Source organism: Heterodontus francisci, chromosome 3, assembly GCF_036365525.1.
Source record: "Heterodontus francisci isolate sHetFra1 chromosome 3, sHetFra1.hap1, whole genome shotgun sequence".
NCBI classification, from domain to species: Eukaryota; Metazoa; Chordata; class Chondrichthyes; order Heterodontiformes; family Heterodontidae; genus Heterodontus; species Heterodontus francisci.
The window spans coordinates 145,860,648-145,877,867 of NC_090373.1; the positions used below are offsets into that span (position 1 = coordinate 145,860,648).

Below are 17,220 nucleotides of genomic sequence, written 5' to 3' on the forward strand. Positions count from 1 at the left end.
TGACAACCCTACATATACTGCAGGATGCTGCTGCTTAACGAGCCAATGTATAATTTTAAAGGCCAACTTTTGCTTTTTCTGTTTGACAATAGTATTAACGACCAACTTTACAGTTCTAATCTAATACAATATTTAATATGCTCATATTTTCCCTGTATACATACATGTTAAGGATGAGACATCCACACTGGTTATTGTACATTTAAGAATAACAGACACCATACGCCATGTTAAAACATTTTTTCAATTATATGATAATCTCAACCTCCCCCTAGATGGGAGAGGGAAGCGTAAACCATACGACCGAATTCCCATGTAATGCTGTAAGATATGCACAAATTAGAAATACAGAGTAGTTGGGCTGGATTTTACCTTAGGTGAACAGGAATTCAGGTCAGGCAGCATATGTGAAGAGAGAAAGAGCGTTAGCGTTTCAAGTCTGTGACCTTTCAGCAATACTGGGAAAAGTTAGAAATGTAATACATTTTGAGCAAGTGAAAGGCGGGAGCATGGGAGGAACAAAGGGGAACGTCTTTGACAGTGGGGGAGGGCAGGGGAAATCAAATGACAAAAGGTTTCATGGTGCAAGGCCAAAGGGAGTGGTAATGGGACAAGAAATAAAGAAACAAAGGGAAATTAGGGATGGGCAATAAATGCTGACCTTCCAGCCTTGCCAGCGAGCTCACATCCCAAGAATGAATAAAAGAATGTGCCTAGAGGAGGTGTGAATGGCAGCATCTTGAATAACTGCCATCCCAATGCAAAGTGAAGAAATGAGAGAGAAATGAGAGAAAAAAAAACAAACCAGCAACGATACACGAAACAAAATGGGGGCAGAGGTTATGATCTAACATTGCTGAACTCAATGTGGCATGTAGAAGGCTGCAAAGTGCCCAGTGGAAAGAAGAGATGCTGTTCCTCAAGTTTGCATTGAGCTTAATTGGAATACTGCAGTAGGTCAAGGACAGAACAGTCATTTCTCTCTCATGTCTACTTTGCGTTCGAACAGCAGTTATTCAGGATGCTGCCATTTACATCTCCTCTGGACATGTCCCTTGTTTTTTTACTTGCCCCATTATCACTCCCTTTGGCCTTGCACCATCCACTCTTGTCATTTAATCTCTCCTGCCTTCCACCCTATCACAGACCTTCCCTTTTTGTTCTTCTTCCCCCCCCCCCTTTCACTTGCTCAAAACCAATTACATTTCTAACATTTCCCAGTTCTGATGAAATGTCACAGACCTGAAACGTTAACTCTGTTTCTCTCTTCACAGATGCTGCCGGACCTACTGAGTATTTTCAGCATTTTCTGTTTTTATATTGGTGTCATGAGCATAATGGGCTGAAATAGTCTCCTTTTGTGCTTTAACCTCTATGATACTGTGATTTTGAGAAAAATTCTAATTAACACAAAACAGATCACACAACTAATGGCATCAAATTATAAAAATATCTAACTATCCATAAAGAAATTTCATTTGTCTGATCCAAGGATTAAATTCCTCAAAATATTAAATATCAAATTCAGAATGTCTCCTTGTTGAATTCAATTTTGGCCTTTCCAAACTACAGAAGCTGTCACTATACGTTTTTCAACCAGTCTTTTAGATCCCATTTTTAAAAAAACTTGAACGTTAAATATGCAATGATTAATGGTGACTGAATTATGGGAATATGATTAGCTAGGGTTATTTGGGTGTTTAAAAAAGCACTCAAAACAAAAGAATTCACATCTTTTTTCAACATGATTATAAGAAATGAACACATCTATTTCATAACAGGCATTAATTGGAAACATTTGGTCATAAAGCCAAAATAATATTTGCAGTCTTGCTAAGTTCTACTGACATAGTTTCCCCATGTGCCAGCTGCTGCAAATGTGGATGCAAAAATCCTGCTGTGTTATCTGTGGGTTTCCAGAAATTAACAGAGATGGAAAAGAATGCCGAGAGGACAAGAAGTTTCTCTTTTATAAATGAAGATGGAAAGATAAAACAGGAAATAATGGAATATGAGAAACCAAGACATAAGTAAGACAAGAAGAATGCAAGAAAATTTACTGAGAAAACAGAAACAAAAAGCAAGAAAATGAGAAGTGACCAAGAAACCAAAAGACAGAATTCTGTGAGAAAGTAACAAATTTAGAAGGACCAAAATGTAATGGGGTATTGGTAGAGGGGTTACAATGGAAAGGTTATCCCTGATGGTTCCATTGAAACACACATCAAAAAATAGAACCAAGATTGGTTTGATCTAAACTGTCGAGTTAGGCAGCATTACAATTGGCCTCAGCATTGACAGTTCCTATTGCTATTCTGTGGGCCCTGATAACATCTGGTGAGGAGATATGCAAATTCAGGCTCAGACCTGGCTTTAACTATCTCCATGGTCAAATAGATTTTTGCCATTCAGCTTTCAGAATTGCACGTGCAAAATATGTGGCAAGGCACAAAGATTGTAGCTGCTAACTGTTGAGCCAGTGCACCGGAGTTGCAGTGTTTACTAACTATAGGATACACTGTAGCAACTTAACACCTCTTCAATGTCGCCTCCCAAACCCGTGACCTCCACCATTTAGAAGCACAAGGGCAACGGGTGTATGGAAGCCCAATCGCTTTGAGGTTCCCCTCCAAAACGCACAACATCCAGACTTGGACATATAACACTGTTCCTTCATTGTTGCTGGGTCAAAGTTCTAGATTTCACTATCTAACACCACATGGACTGCAGCAGTTCAAGGCAGTGGCTCATCATCACCTTCGCAAAGACAACTAGAGATTGGCAACAAACGTTCACCTTGTTAACTACACCCACATCCCAAGGATTTTTTTTAAACTATATGAGTTGCTGCCTTCTGTGAGAGGGAAGATGAACAGAAAATCAGAGAGTAAGGTGACAGAAGAATAAAAAACTGGAAAGATGGAGTCAGAAGTTTAAATAGAATAACTTTTATTTCAACTATTGTTTAACAGCTTTGCTATTTTAATGCTTTTGGAATCTGAAATGCCACGTACACCCCTGCCATTTTAATTTTCTCTTCATTGTCAATTTTTCTCCACTAATTTTTCCTCCTTCTCTCCCTAAAGTGTTGAGTTCTTATTCAGTTATGCAACCCTGCACAGTTTTCCCAACCCAATTAAAGAGTATTTAATTAGTACAATTTTAATTCTCCAGTACCTTACTAGGTGGCCATTATTTATATACATACATATATGGCAGAAAATGTGGGCATGCTATTCAAATGTGATGGGCATCTTAGCTAAGCCCAATCTGGCTTTTATCTGAAATTCAATCAGGGTCACTAAAAGTAGTTGTCATGATCAAACCTGCACGGTTTTCTGACCCTAATTAAAGAGCATTTAATTAGTACAATTTTCGTACCTCTCCTTACTGACAGCAGCTAAAATCAGAGACCTGGGATTGAACCTGGATTCTGCAGGTATATTTGGCTCAGCTAACGATGGGCAAAATATGGTGAACCAATATTATCCATTACACTTCACTGAGGAATGTTCAGTGCCTCTGTTAATGTCTGTATGTAATACATTCAGTTTCTGTAATACAAGCTGAAAATTTAAAAAATCAATCTGGTTTATCCTAAACTACAAGCATTAAATTCACATTAAGCTATTTGGGAGTTAAATGTGACAAATCACATCTTCCAAACTATATAAATAAAATTTAGAACCTCAAATACTTAGATGCATGCCACCAGATACTTCAGTAAAAGCTATTTTCCCTCAGTATATACAAGGGTGACTAAATAAGTAATTTTTTTTATTACCCTGTGGAACTTCCAGCACAGAGATCAGACAAAGCCCCAAAGTACAAGCTTTTAAATCCAGAAGAAAGTAAATATTTCCAGACTCAGTACTTGGAGTGAACAGCTATTTCATCATTTATTCCAGTGGCACAATTGCTACATCAGTGTTACTAAACATACTTTACTGGTGTACATTAGCTCCTTTGTTAAAGTGGAATATGGTGTTACCTGCAGCGACCTTCAAAATGTTTGTGATAAAATTAGTATATTGCTACAGTACTTCTTTAAATCTCTATCCCATGCCATCCCATCCCTTTTATTCCCTCTCATATTATCCCCATTCCACCCCTTCTTCCTATGTCATCCCACCTCCCATTCCATCCTTCCCATCCCATCTGTTCCCATCCCTTCCCCCCAAGCCATTCACCCCATGTCATTCCCGCCCTCACATCATCCATATCCCATCCCTTCTTTCTATACCATCTACCATTCCATCCTTTTAATACCGACTCCCGCTTTCCCATGCGGCCACTCCTCCCCCCCACCCCGCTGCTCTGTCCTGCTCCCATGCCATCGCCTCCCAATGTTATTCCCTCACCCCCTCCCATGTCCTTCCCCCACAATGCCATCCTCACCCCCTTCTATGCCATCCCCCCCACCTCTCTGATACCATCCCACCGCCTCTATGTCACCATCCCTCTCTCCAATATCGTGCCCCCTTGCCTTCCTACCCTGCATGCCATTCCCCTCCCCATTATTAACCCCTCCCCCCACCACCATCCCCAATCCCTCCAGCCAGGGTAACTTCCTAGTTGAGTTCCTCTTACCTTCTGATATTTTTTTTCTCCACACCCCCTCCAACCCTGCTGCCAACAACCACTGGCAGCCACAATTGCATCATGCACTCCAGTCCTCCATGTGCCCTACGTACCTCTGCACACGCCAGGCTTTGCCTAGCAAATCAACCCACTGACCAATCAGAACAGTGTGGACAGACAAAAAACTGCATATTATTATGATAGACGTGGTATGTACTGGTCTGTTTCTCTAACCCCCATCCCAGAAGTTTCACGAAAAACAGCCTTGTTAGCCCAGGCAGCTTTCAAAGTTCAACTTTTCAAATACAGAGCACTAATTAGGACGACTGAACCCAGGTAAAGTCCATTCCGACGGCCCCAATAACCACAGATTTCCACTTTCTCTGAGAGACACAGACCAATTCCCTCATCACATCTAGATCGGACTGTGGTCTTTTTGTTCTCATCTAAGGTTCTAATACCAGCACAAATCTTTGTGTCCTCTGTGAGCTTACAGACAATTCACTCAATAGTTTCATCTAGGCAGCGAACAGCAACAGTGTCAACACCAATCCCTCCAAAAATCCATTTGCCTCCACTCAGAACAACTACCATTAATACATTTTAATTATTGTAATTAAAGATCAACATTTTCCCTTTTCAATATCAGTGAGTGCATATAAGTGAGAATATTCAGAAGCGTCCATTATGTGCAAGATTTTGGCCAATACGAGACATATAAGTTCCCCTCCAAGTCACACACCATCCTGACTTGGAACTATATCGCCATTCCTTCACTGTCGCTGGGTCAAAATCCTGGAACTCCCTTCCTAACAGCACTGTGGGTATACCTACCCCAAATGGACTGCAGCAGTTCAAGAAGGCAGCTCACCACCACCTTCTCAAGGGCAACTAGGGATGGGCAATAAATGCTGGCCTGGCCAGCGACGCCCACATCCCATGAATGAATATGTGCCTATAGGATGTACATAATCTGATATTAGGAGGACTGTAGTTAATGTGAGGAGTTCTGGAAGAGTATCCATTTCTTATGGGTGAGTCTCTCTTCAGAACATTAGTCAACTGAGTTTCTCATCCCTCTTCAACAAGATGCCAAAAACTACACAAAATATTTTGTTTGAATACAAATTTTTGAATGAAGGTTGAAGGTTTTCATATTCAAATTTTTTTTTCTACTTTTGCCATGCACCAATTCATTGAATGCCTTCATTGAAAGCAGCTTCCCCTGACATTATAAAAGCGAAATACTGCGGATGCTGGAAATCTGAAATAAAAAGAAGAAATGCTGGAAATACTCAGCAGGTCTGGCAGCATCCGTGGAGAGAGAAGCAGAGTTAACGTTTCAGGTCAGTGACCTGAAACCCGAAAATTTTCCTTTACATACCTGTCATGATGTGTATAAATAATACAGCTACTGGAGACACTCAATTTTATCTCTGTGGGCCAGGCTTGCCCCATAATATTTATATTGACCTACACAAAACAGCATCCCTTTGCCAGGTACTTATTTCATGTTTCTCGTTCAAAAATGCATAACTTTACATTTATCTGTATTGGCCTACATCTGCTGCACTCAAATCCACGGCTCTTAATTCTCATTGAATACTATCTCCTACTATAATTCACCTATGGGAAAAAAGTGTACCACATCTTTTATATTATGTGTGCTTAATGATATGCATTGTTCCAGGAGCTGTATTATTTATACACATAATGACAGGTATGTAAAGGAAAATTTTAAAAAGTTATTGATCATAAAAAAGGGTACATTCTCAGCACACTGATCTTTTCAGTAACAATTAAGTATTTGTGCAGGTTGGTCATCATCTTTCTTCTTGGATTATAAAAATACTAAATACAAACGGATGCTGGAAATAGAAATTGAAAGGGCACTCGAGGGTAATAAACTTGCAGGGCTACAGGGATAGAGTTGGGGAATGGGACGGATTGGATTGCTCTACAGAGAGCCCGCATGGATCCGATGGGCCAAATGGCTTTTTTCTGTGCCTTAATGACTCTATGAGGCCCTCTGTGCCTTCAATGTTTTTTAAGTAGAAAAATGAAATCAGCATTATCTAATTTACATGGGATTCTAGAAGGAAACAATTAGCTGCATACTTAAAAACATATTTGATATTTACCAATCCACTCAAGTTAATTACTGCAGCTGGTAGGTGTCACATTGATATGTAATTAAATTCTGGTTAATGGGATCAAATGATCAAACATCACAAATAGTAATGAAAGAAAGCAAAGTAAAACTCCATATTACATTGACATAATGCATTGGGATAACAGGTACAAATGCGTAAGTTAATTTGCCTGAAATTCCTACCTACTTATTTCTGGGCCATTTTCATTAATGCTTACATCTCTTGGGTACCTCACCCATGCAATGATTGTTTATTTGAGAATCTAGACAATGAGTGTTGGTAGACTATGCAAACATTGAGGTCATCATATTTGAGGCAAATTTAATGTCCACAGATTGCACTTACAGCAGTGAGATAAAGGAGCTTTTATATTTCAAGAGTACAGCAGAATCGCTTCTCCAATTTCTCTTGCTCCCCCCTCCAAATGCATGGGGATACTCGGGCAATTATGTTGCCTCATTGAGAGATCGAGGAGGCTAGGCCTGTATTTTCTAGAGTTTAGAAGAATGAGAGGTGATCTCATTCAAACAGACAACATTCTTACAGGGCTCGACAGGGTAGATGCAGGAAGGATGGTTCCCCTGACTAGAGGGTCTAGAACCAGGGGACACAGTCTCAGAATAAGGGGTGGGCCATTTAGGACTGAGATGAGGAGGAATTTCTTCACGCAGAGGGTGGTGAATCTTTGGAACTCTCTACTCTAGCGGGTCATGGAGCTTCAGTCATTGTGTAAGTTTAAGCCAGAGATCAAGAGATTTCTAAATATTAAAGGCATCAAGGGATATGCCAATAGTGTGGAAAAATGGCTGAGGCAGAAGATCAGTCATGATCTAGTTGAATGGCGGAGCAGGCTCAAGAGGCCGAATGGCCTACTCCTACTTCCTAAGTTCCTATGCATTACTGTCCAGCTTAGTTTGACTAACTTAGCATTGACCAATGACTGACCCAGGATTTTCCTGACATACAGGAGTTAAACTGCACAACAAACAGTGCATTGATCCACACAGCCAGAGAAGCTCACCACCATCTTCTCAAGAGCAATTAGGGATGGGCAATAAATGCTGGCCTAGCCAGCGACACTCATATCCCATAAATGAATAATAAAAAACTATTCTACTTTTAAAAAGAGTACTTTAATTGCAGACTCCGGGTTTGAAAACAACCCATGAGACCTTTTTTGCTGATTTCACACAATTGTTACAACTGTGAATACAGAAAACTAAGTATTAGAAATTACTCATTGCATATTTTATACATGATAAGAGTAAGTCAGCAAGGATTCTGCATAGAGGCAAACATTCAGGTACTTTTCCCTTTCCACTGATTCTTCCGCAGCTGCTGGAAATTGGCTAGCTGAAAGAAGACAGAGGGTGGTGGTTGATGGCAAATGTTCATCCTGGAGTTTAGTTACTAGTGGTGTACCGCAAGGATCTGTTTTGGGGCCACCGCTGTTTGTCATTTTTATAAATGACCTGGAAGAGGGTGTAGAAGGGTGGGTTAGTAAATTTGCAGATGACACTAAGGTCGGTGGAGTTGTGGATAGTGCCGAAGGATGTTGTAGGGTACAGAGAGACATAGATAGGCTGCAGAGCTGGGCTGAAAGATGGCAAATGGAGTTTAATGCGGAAAAGTGTGAGGTGATTCACTTTGGAAGAAGTAACAGGAATGCAGAGTACTGGGCTAATGGGAAGATTCTTGGTAGTGTAGATGAACAGAGAGATCTTGGTGTCCAGGTGCATAAATCCCTGAAGGTTGCTAACCAGGTTAATAGGGCTGTTAAGAAGGCATATGGTGTGTTAGCTTTTATTAGTAGGGGGGTCGAGTTTCGGAGCCACGAGGTCATGCTGCAGCTGTACAAAACTCTGGTGAGACCGCACCTGGAGTATTGCGTGCAGTTCTGGTCACCGCATTATAGGAAGGATGTGGAAGCTATGGAAAGGGTGCAGAGGAGATTTACTAGGATGTTGCCTGGTATGGAGGGAAGGTCTTACGAGGAAAGGCTGAGGGACTTGAGGTTGTTTTCGTTGGAGAGAAGGAGGAGGAGAGGTGACTTAATAGAGACATATAAGATAATCAGAGGGTTAGATAGGGTGGATAGTGAGCGTCTTTTTCCTCGGATGGTGATGGCAAACACGAGGGGACATAGCTTCAAGTTGAGGGGTGATAGATATAGGACAGATGTGAGAGGTAGTTTCTTTACTCAGAGAGTAGTAAGGGCGTGGAACGCCCTGCCTGCAGCAGTAGTAGATTCGCCAACTTTAAGGGCATTTAAGTGGACATTGGATAGACACATGGATGAAAATGGAATAGTGTAGGTCAGATGGTTTCACAGGTCGGCGCAACATCGAGGGCCGAAGGGCCTGTACTGCGCTGTAATGTTCTAATTCTAATTCTAGACATCAAATGCCAGGAGGATTCCAGTTTTGCATTACTTCACAAGGCCAAACTCAACAAATTGCAGCTTAGTTTGTAATCATTTAAGTAATACCATTTTTTATTCATTTAATATTTCCTAGGTTATAAGTGTTTACTACCGGGGAGGGAAATGAGAGGGATGTAAACAATAAACGAATCCTGAACTCCACTTCAAATTTGGCATCAGTCAGCTCAACAGGGTTGTAAAGTGCTTTGGGAAATCCTGAAGTTGTGAAAGGCACTATACAAATGCAAGTATTTTTTTTAACCCATTCATAATTTTAAAGACCTTTATCAGGTCACCATTGAGTCTCTTTATGAAAGAAAAAAAGCCCCAGCCTGCTCATTCTTTCCTTATAGATGCAATCTCTCAGTTCTGGCACCATCCTTGTATATCATTTTTGCAATTTCTCCAGTGCATCTCTGTCCTTTTGATAGTATGGAAACTAGAACTGTGCACAGTTGCAGCCTGACCAGAGTCCAAAACAAATTTAACACAAATTCACTGCTTTTGAATTCTATACTCCTAGAAATAAATGCCAGTGCTTTATTAAATCAATTTTTAATTGATTTGCTGACCTGTAATTTTGCTTGTAATCATTTGTACATCTGTAACCCCAAATTTCTTTGCTCGTCTACCCCATTCAGTTTCCTGTCAAAAGTGCATCACCTCACATTTATCCATTTTAAAGTTATTTTGCCACTTAACTGCCCAGTCTTCAGGTTTTCGACAACAATTTCTATTTACTTAGTAAATTTAATGTAATAAAGTGTTCCAAGGTGCTTCACAGAGGCATTATAAAATAAAATGTGACACTGAGCCCCATAAGGAGATGTTAGGGCAGCCAACCAAAAGCTTGGTAAAACAGATAGGTTTTAACGAGTGTTTTAAAGGAGTGTAGAGAGGTGGAGAGGTTTAGGGAGAGAATTCCAGAGCTTAGGGTCTAGGCAGTTGAAGAGACAGCCACCAATGGTGGAACAAAGTCAGAATTCAGAAGCTTGAATTAGAGGAGCACAGATATTTCAGAGGGGTGTAGAGCTGAAGGAGATTACAGTGCTAGGGAGGGGCCAGACCATGAAGGGATTTGAGGCTGAGAATTTTAAGTTCAGGTGTTGCTTAACTGGGGGCCAGCGTAGGTCAGCGAGCACCGGGGTGATGGGTGAATGGAATTTGGTGCAAGTTAGGACACAGGCAGCAGAGTTTTGGATGACCTCAAGTTTACGGGGAGTAGAATGTCGGAGGCTGGCCAGGAGTGCACTAGAACAGTCAAGTCTGGAGGTAACAAAGCCATGGATGGGGGCTTCAGCAGCAGAACAGCTGAAGCAGGAGACGCACGATGGTACAGAGGTGGAAATAGGTGGTCTAAGTGACTTTGCGGATATGTTGTTGAAAGCTCATCTCGGGGTCATATGTGACAATTAGGTAGTGAACAGCCTCAGACAGTTGCTAGGGAGAGGGATGAAATCGGTGGCGAGGGAGTGGAGTTTATGGTGGCAACCGAACACAAAGGTTTCAGTCTTCCCAATATTTAAATAGAGGAAATTTCCGCTCATCCAACACTCGATGTCAAATAAATAGTCTGACAATTTAGAGACAGTGGAGGGGTTGGAGGAAGGTTGGGGTTAGTTAGAGCATACATGTAAAATGATGCTGTTTTTGTTTGATGTCGCCAAGGGCAGCTTGTAGATGAGAAATAGTAGGGATCCAGGGATAAATCCCTGGGGGATACCAGAGGTAACTGTGCAGGAATGGGAAGAGAAGTCATTGATGTTGATTCTCTAGCTATGATTAAATAGATAAGAATGGAACCAGGCGAGTGCAATCCAGCTAGCTGGATGATGGTGGAGAGGTGTTGGAGGAGGATGGTGTGATCAACTGTGTCTGAGGCTACAAACAAGTCGAGGATGATGAGGAGCGATACTTTGCCTTTGTTACAGTCATTTAGAATGTCATTTCTAGTGCCTTTTTGGATTCATTCGCATTCTTCCTCGGTGTTAGCTATAACCCCAGTGTAAATTTTCATATCGAGTTACTTGTTCCCAAGTCCAAATCACAAATGTAAGTTAGAACAAACAGTTGTCCCAGAATTGATCCTTATGAAACACTGTTTTCTACCTTCCACCAATCTGAATAACTACTGTTACCTCCTACTCTCTGCATTCTACTTTTTAGCCAATATACTATTCATTCGGAAAGGTTACAGATCTGAAACGCTAACTCTGTTTTCTCCCCACAGATGCTGCCTGAGCACTTTGTGTCGAACATCAAGGGGAAATGGCTATATTCTCTCTTTTGGAGATGGACATTGCCTGGCACTTGTGTAGTACAAATATTACTTGTCATTTATCAGCCCAAGCCTAGACGTTGTCCAGGTCTTGCTGCATGTGGACACGAACTACTTCAGTATCTGAGGAGTTGCAAATGGTACTGAACACTGTGCAATCTTCGGCGATCATCCCCACTTCTGACTTATGCCGGAGGTCATTGATGAAATAGCTGAAAATGGTTGGACCTAGGACATGGCCCTGAGGAACTTGTGGAGCAATGTCCTGGGGCTGAGGTAACTGGCCTCCAACAACCACAACCATCTTCCATTGTGCTAGGTATGATTCCAACCTGTGGAGAGTTTTCTCCGATTAACCACTGACTTGAGTTTTGCTAGGGCTCCTTGATGCCACACTGGATCAAATGGTGCCTTGATGTCAAAGACAATCATCCTCACCTCACCTCTGGAATTCAGGTCTTTTGGCTGAGGCTGATTGGACCGACCGAGGCTGTAATGAGGTCTGGAGCCAAGTGGCCTTGGTGGAACCCAAACTGTCAGTGAGCAGATTATTGCTGAGTGAGTGTCGCTTGAGAGCACTGTCAATGACACCTTCCATCATTTTGCTCATGATTGAGAATAGACTGATGGGGCGGTAACTGTCTGAATTGGATTTGTCCTGCTTTTTGTCAACAGGGTATACCTGGGCAATTTTTCACATTGCCAGTTAGATGCCAGTGTTGCAGCTGTACTGGAACAGTTCGGCTTGTGGAACAGCCAATTGTAGAGCACAAATCTTCAGTACTATTGCTGGAATGTTGTCAGGTGCCATAGCCTTTGCAGTATCCAATGTCTTCAGCTGTTTCTTGATATCACATGGAGTGAATCAGACTGGCTGAAGACTGGTATCTGTGATGCTGGGGACCTCAGAAGGAGGCCAACATGGATCATCCATTTGCACCTCTGGCTGAAGATGGCTATAAATGCTTCAGCCTTGCTTTTTGCATCGAGGTGCTGGGCTCCCCATCATTGAAGATGGGGATGTTTGTGGAGCCTCCTCCTCTGTTGAGTTATTTAATTGCCTACCGCCATTCATGACTGAATGTGGCAGGACAGCAGAGGTGAAAAAGGGGAAACCATCTCTATCACTCCCACCTATCTGTAACAATATGAACAATATGGCAGGACTACATCACAACCCTAACCCGACCCTTAAACCTAACCCTCAACAAAGCCAATCTGCCCAGCATTCAATGTATTCTCTTATAATGCCAATTGCGCTGGGCAGGACATGTGACAACGCAGGATTCCAGAATGCCAAAAGTAGTGCTTTATGGTGAACTAGGTTCCGGTACACCTTGCAAATGCTTCAAAGACCAACTGAAAAGACAGGTCTCTCTGGCTGCCATTGACCAAGAGATGTGGGAGCAGGAGGCTGTCAATTGAGATAGTTAGCGAACAACAACCAGGAGAGCAGCCTATAAATTTGAAACAGACATGAGGTTGCTGAAGAAAGACGCAGACAGCAGGAGTCTGATTATACCAGAGCCTCTCCAAACCAGGAGTTCTTGTGCCCCAACTGCTCAAGAGCCTGCACATAAGCTCACAGCTCCAGCGACCCAGGTTCAATTCTGGGTACTGCCTGTGCCGAGTTTGCAAGTTCTCCCTGTGACCGCGTGGGTTTTCGCCGGGTGCTCCGGTTTCCTCCCACAGCCAAAAGACTTGCAGGTTGATCGGTAAATTGGCCATTATAAATTGCCCTTAGCATAGGTAGGGGATGTGGTAGGAATATGGGATTAATGTAGGATTAATATAAATGGGTGGTTGATGGTCGGCACAGACTTGGTGGGCCGAAGGGCCTGTTTCAGTGCTGTATCTCTAAATAAATAAATAAATAAGAATTGGCCTCTTCAGTCATCAACGATCATGCCAACTACCTGAGAGACAAGCCTTCTCATGATCTTCACCTGTGAAGAATTTGCCACCATCAGTGTCACACATGATGGAGGGCATCCTTAGTGTGAAGATAGGACTTTGGCTCCCCAAGATCTTTGAAGTAGTCATTCCTACCAATACAATCATGGACAGATGCATCTGCTACAGGTAGATTGGTAAGGAAAAGGTCAAGTAGATTTTTCCCTCTTGCTGGTTCTCTCCCCACCTGTCACAGGTCCAGTCTGGCAGATATGTCCTTTAGGACTCAGCCAGCTCAGTCCAAATTGGTGCTACTGAGACATTGTTGGTGATGGACATTGAAGTCCCCCACCCAGAGCACATTCCATGCCCTTGTTATTTTCAATGCTTCTTCCAAGTGGTGCTCAACATGGAGGAGTACTAATTCATCAGTTGAGGGGGGGGACAGTAGGTGGTAATTCAGCAAGAGGTTTCCTTGCCCGGGTTTGACCTGATGCCATGAGACATCACAGGATACACAGTCTATGTTGAGGCTTCCCAGGGCCAGTCCTTCCCAACAGTATACCACTGTGTCGCTGCCTCTAGTGGATCTGTCCTTCTGTGTGGACAGGACATATTCAGGGATGGTGATGGAGGAGTCTAGAACATTGGCTGTAAGGTATGATCAGTGAATATGACTATGTCCGACTGTTGCTTGGCTAGTCTGTGCGACAGCACTCTTAATTTTAGCACAAGTTCCAGATGTTAGTGAGGAGGACTTTGCAAGGTCAACTGGGCAGTACGTGACTTTGTTGTTTCTGATGCCTAGGATGATGCTGGGTGGTCGATCTGGTTTAATTGTTATTTGATTTTTCTGTGGCAGTATGATACAACTGAGTGGCTTACTAGGTCCTTTCAGAGGACAGTTAAGCGTCAATCACATTGCTGTGGGTCTGGAGTCACATGTAGGCCAGACCTGGTAATAACAGATTTCTTTCCCTGAAGGACTTTAGTGAACCAAATGGGTTTTTACTACAATTAGATAGTTTCATGATCATCATTATTGAGGTTAGTTTCTTAATCCAGATTTATTAATTGAATTTGAATTCTCCCAGCTGGTGTGGTGGGGTTTGAACTCATGTCTTCAGAGCATTAGTCCAGGCCTCTGGATTACTAGTCCAGTAACATTACCACTATGCTACTTGAAAGGGAAAAATTTAGACAGTTATGGGGAAAGAGCAGTGGAGTGGAACTAATTGTTTTAGCTCTTTTGAAGAGCAAGCACAGACACAATGGGCTGAAAAGCCTCAGTCTGTGCTGTATCATTCTATGATTGAACAGAGGAATCAAGCGATGACTGTCCCATTGAGAAGGAAAATGGAGGAGAGTTATTTAAGAGCATGGTACAGCTGATTACGTCAAAACGTTGCAGCGAAATTGAGAAGCATAAGGAGGGATAATGCACCATGGTCACGGTCAGAGATGTCTTTGTCAGGGATATCTGATATCATTTTTTGTTGTCTGCAATCTTCAGTATATTGCAGATGATAAATGAAAAAATACCCTGACTTCAGGACTCATGCCAAGTCAGGAAAGAACATCTCTGGCTCTCCCCAGATAACCTTCAATCATTATATAGTTGGAATGGATTTCCTGCATCATCTCTGTGTGCAAGACTGTTTCCCCGAACAGGATAACGTCTTGATAAGAAAGCTCCTCCGAGAAATGATAATACTTTCTGATGTTGGGAGAAACATGACTTTTGTATTTTAGCCACTCAGAAATCTGCAGTTCAACCATCATAGAGCTTTAGTTGCATACTTTTCTGAATGGGAAGGTACTTCACCCGGTTAATGTTTTGAAACTCTTCAACTAAAGTCAGAAGCATTTCATAGTCATTGGCTTTTATGTCTGATCTCTGAGCAAGCTGGCTCCCAGCAATGTACATATTCTTATCTTGCTCATACATATGTTTCAGTTTGTATTTCTGTAACCATAACAAAATCTGCTAAAACTGGACATAAGAGGGTTCTTGACAATGTTCTCCCCAGTTTATTGTTCAGCGAGATTGGAACTTTCCTCCATATAGGGTGGTGAGATTTCCTTTGTGTAAGGAAATCATAATCTGGTTTTCAATTTCATTATGTTGTAAACAGAGCAAATTTTCCTCCATTTGTATTCAAACCATTTGGGTCTACTTTGATTCGTATGCTCCTGTAGGCAACCTAGGCCTTCGAACACATCATTCATAACTGTTTCATGAATAGGGATTCTGGATTTGATTTATAAAGGTGCTAATAGTTTATTCACAATTCAGAAAGTAATATTTTCTGACAAGTTTCCATAATCTACATCTGGTATCTTTACCACTTGAGCTCGCGTTATCTACATAAAGCTTTGACCAGCTTTTTCTCTTTTCAGATGCTGACACCTGTAGTATAATTCTGGATTTTGCAGTTGCATTAAATATAATTTTTATACATCATCAAAGCTTTAAGCCCCTCTGATGGTGGACCAAACACCAGATGCAAGAGGAGGTGGTGAACTGTTGCTAGCCTTTGCTCAGGTTTTTCTCTAAATGGCACAACAACAGTCCAGGTTGACTTGCTCTAGGTTTACCTCCCTCCCCACAAGCCCAACACCACCAACCCCCCCACCCTTCCCCCTTCTGGAACTGCTTAATTCTACAGAGTACATCCTTCTCCAATAATTTGTGAAGAATGTGTACAAATTGGCTACTATGTTTGCAGCATAACAACAGTGATTGCACAGTAACTTCTACGAATAATTGACTTTTTGAAGATAACATTTTATGATACATAATTTGCTTCGGAAGAAGCACTATCTAGATAACGCCCAACTACATAATCTAACCAGGCATACCAAATGAAAGGAACAAGTAGCTCAGTAACAACAACTGTGTATTATAGGTATAAAACAGTGGAAGCCAACTGTAAGGCAGTAATCCAATTGAGAGATTTACATGATGTTAAAGTAGCTTGTTCTCATCTGGCGCCAGAGACAGGCCTTAAATTTCCAAATAGGTCATCAGCCTATTTGCAATACTGATAACTTTCTTTAGAAATGTTCTTGCCACTGCAATATTTCAGTTATATTACAATGTGAAAATCCTGATGGAATAGTGGATTTGTGACAAAGGACATGTAATATTACTGGACTTTATATAAAAGGCTAAAGCACATGTGTCATTTAAAAATTCCCCAACCTATTATAAATACTGTAATCCTATTTTATGCAATATTCCACAAAATGCTAATCCGAGCATAAAATGGTTTACTTAGTCTGTTATTTATGCTCCATATACAAGATTTAGTCAGCCCATTGTTAAGCTCGCATATATACATATTTTAGGTATCTCATCTTTTATCAAAGATATAGGTTTTGATAAACGTATTTTTGTTTTGGTTTAGATTGAATTTCTGAATGATTAAAATACGATGTGGTAGACAATTTATGACTGCTCTTTTAATAAATGTTATAGAATTCCTTAACGAAGCATAAAATATCTTGGCAAACTATATATGCATTTACCAGGATTTGAATGTATATACATTGTATATTGCATGTGTTGTGCAGGCACACATCTGCAATAGTTCAGTTAAATCTTTGATCTAGTCATTAGCTAAATTTCAATGAAAAATTCACACTTGAAAGAAATTCAATCCAAGTGTTTTAACCAAGTAGTCGCTAAAGCAATACATGATCACCACACATTACTCGGAGGAGCTTGCTATAGGCCACCATTAAACAAGCTTGCTGTTGCCTTTAGGCCAGGTCATACAGTACTCAGAATGTGTCTTAGAAAGATTACAAGAATATTAATACAGAACAAGGATAATAATCAAACTAAAATTCTATCAACTTTGATGAAAAATCACTGCCCACAAACATTA

General features: G+C 41.3%; 1 protein-coding gene across 2 annotated transcripts in view; it reads right to left on the reverse strand.

Moving 5' to 3' along the window:
* bckdhb (branched chain keto acid dehydrogenase E1 subunit beta) overlaps nucleotides 1-17,220 on the reverse strand; it is a 372,243-nt gene that overhangs the window by 93,945 nt on the left and 261,078 nt on the right. The window lies entirely within an intron of this gene.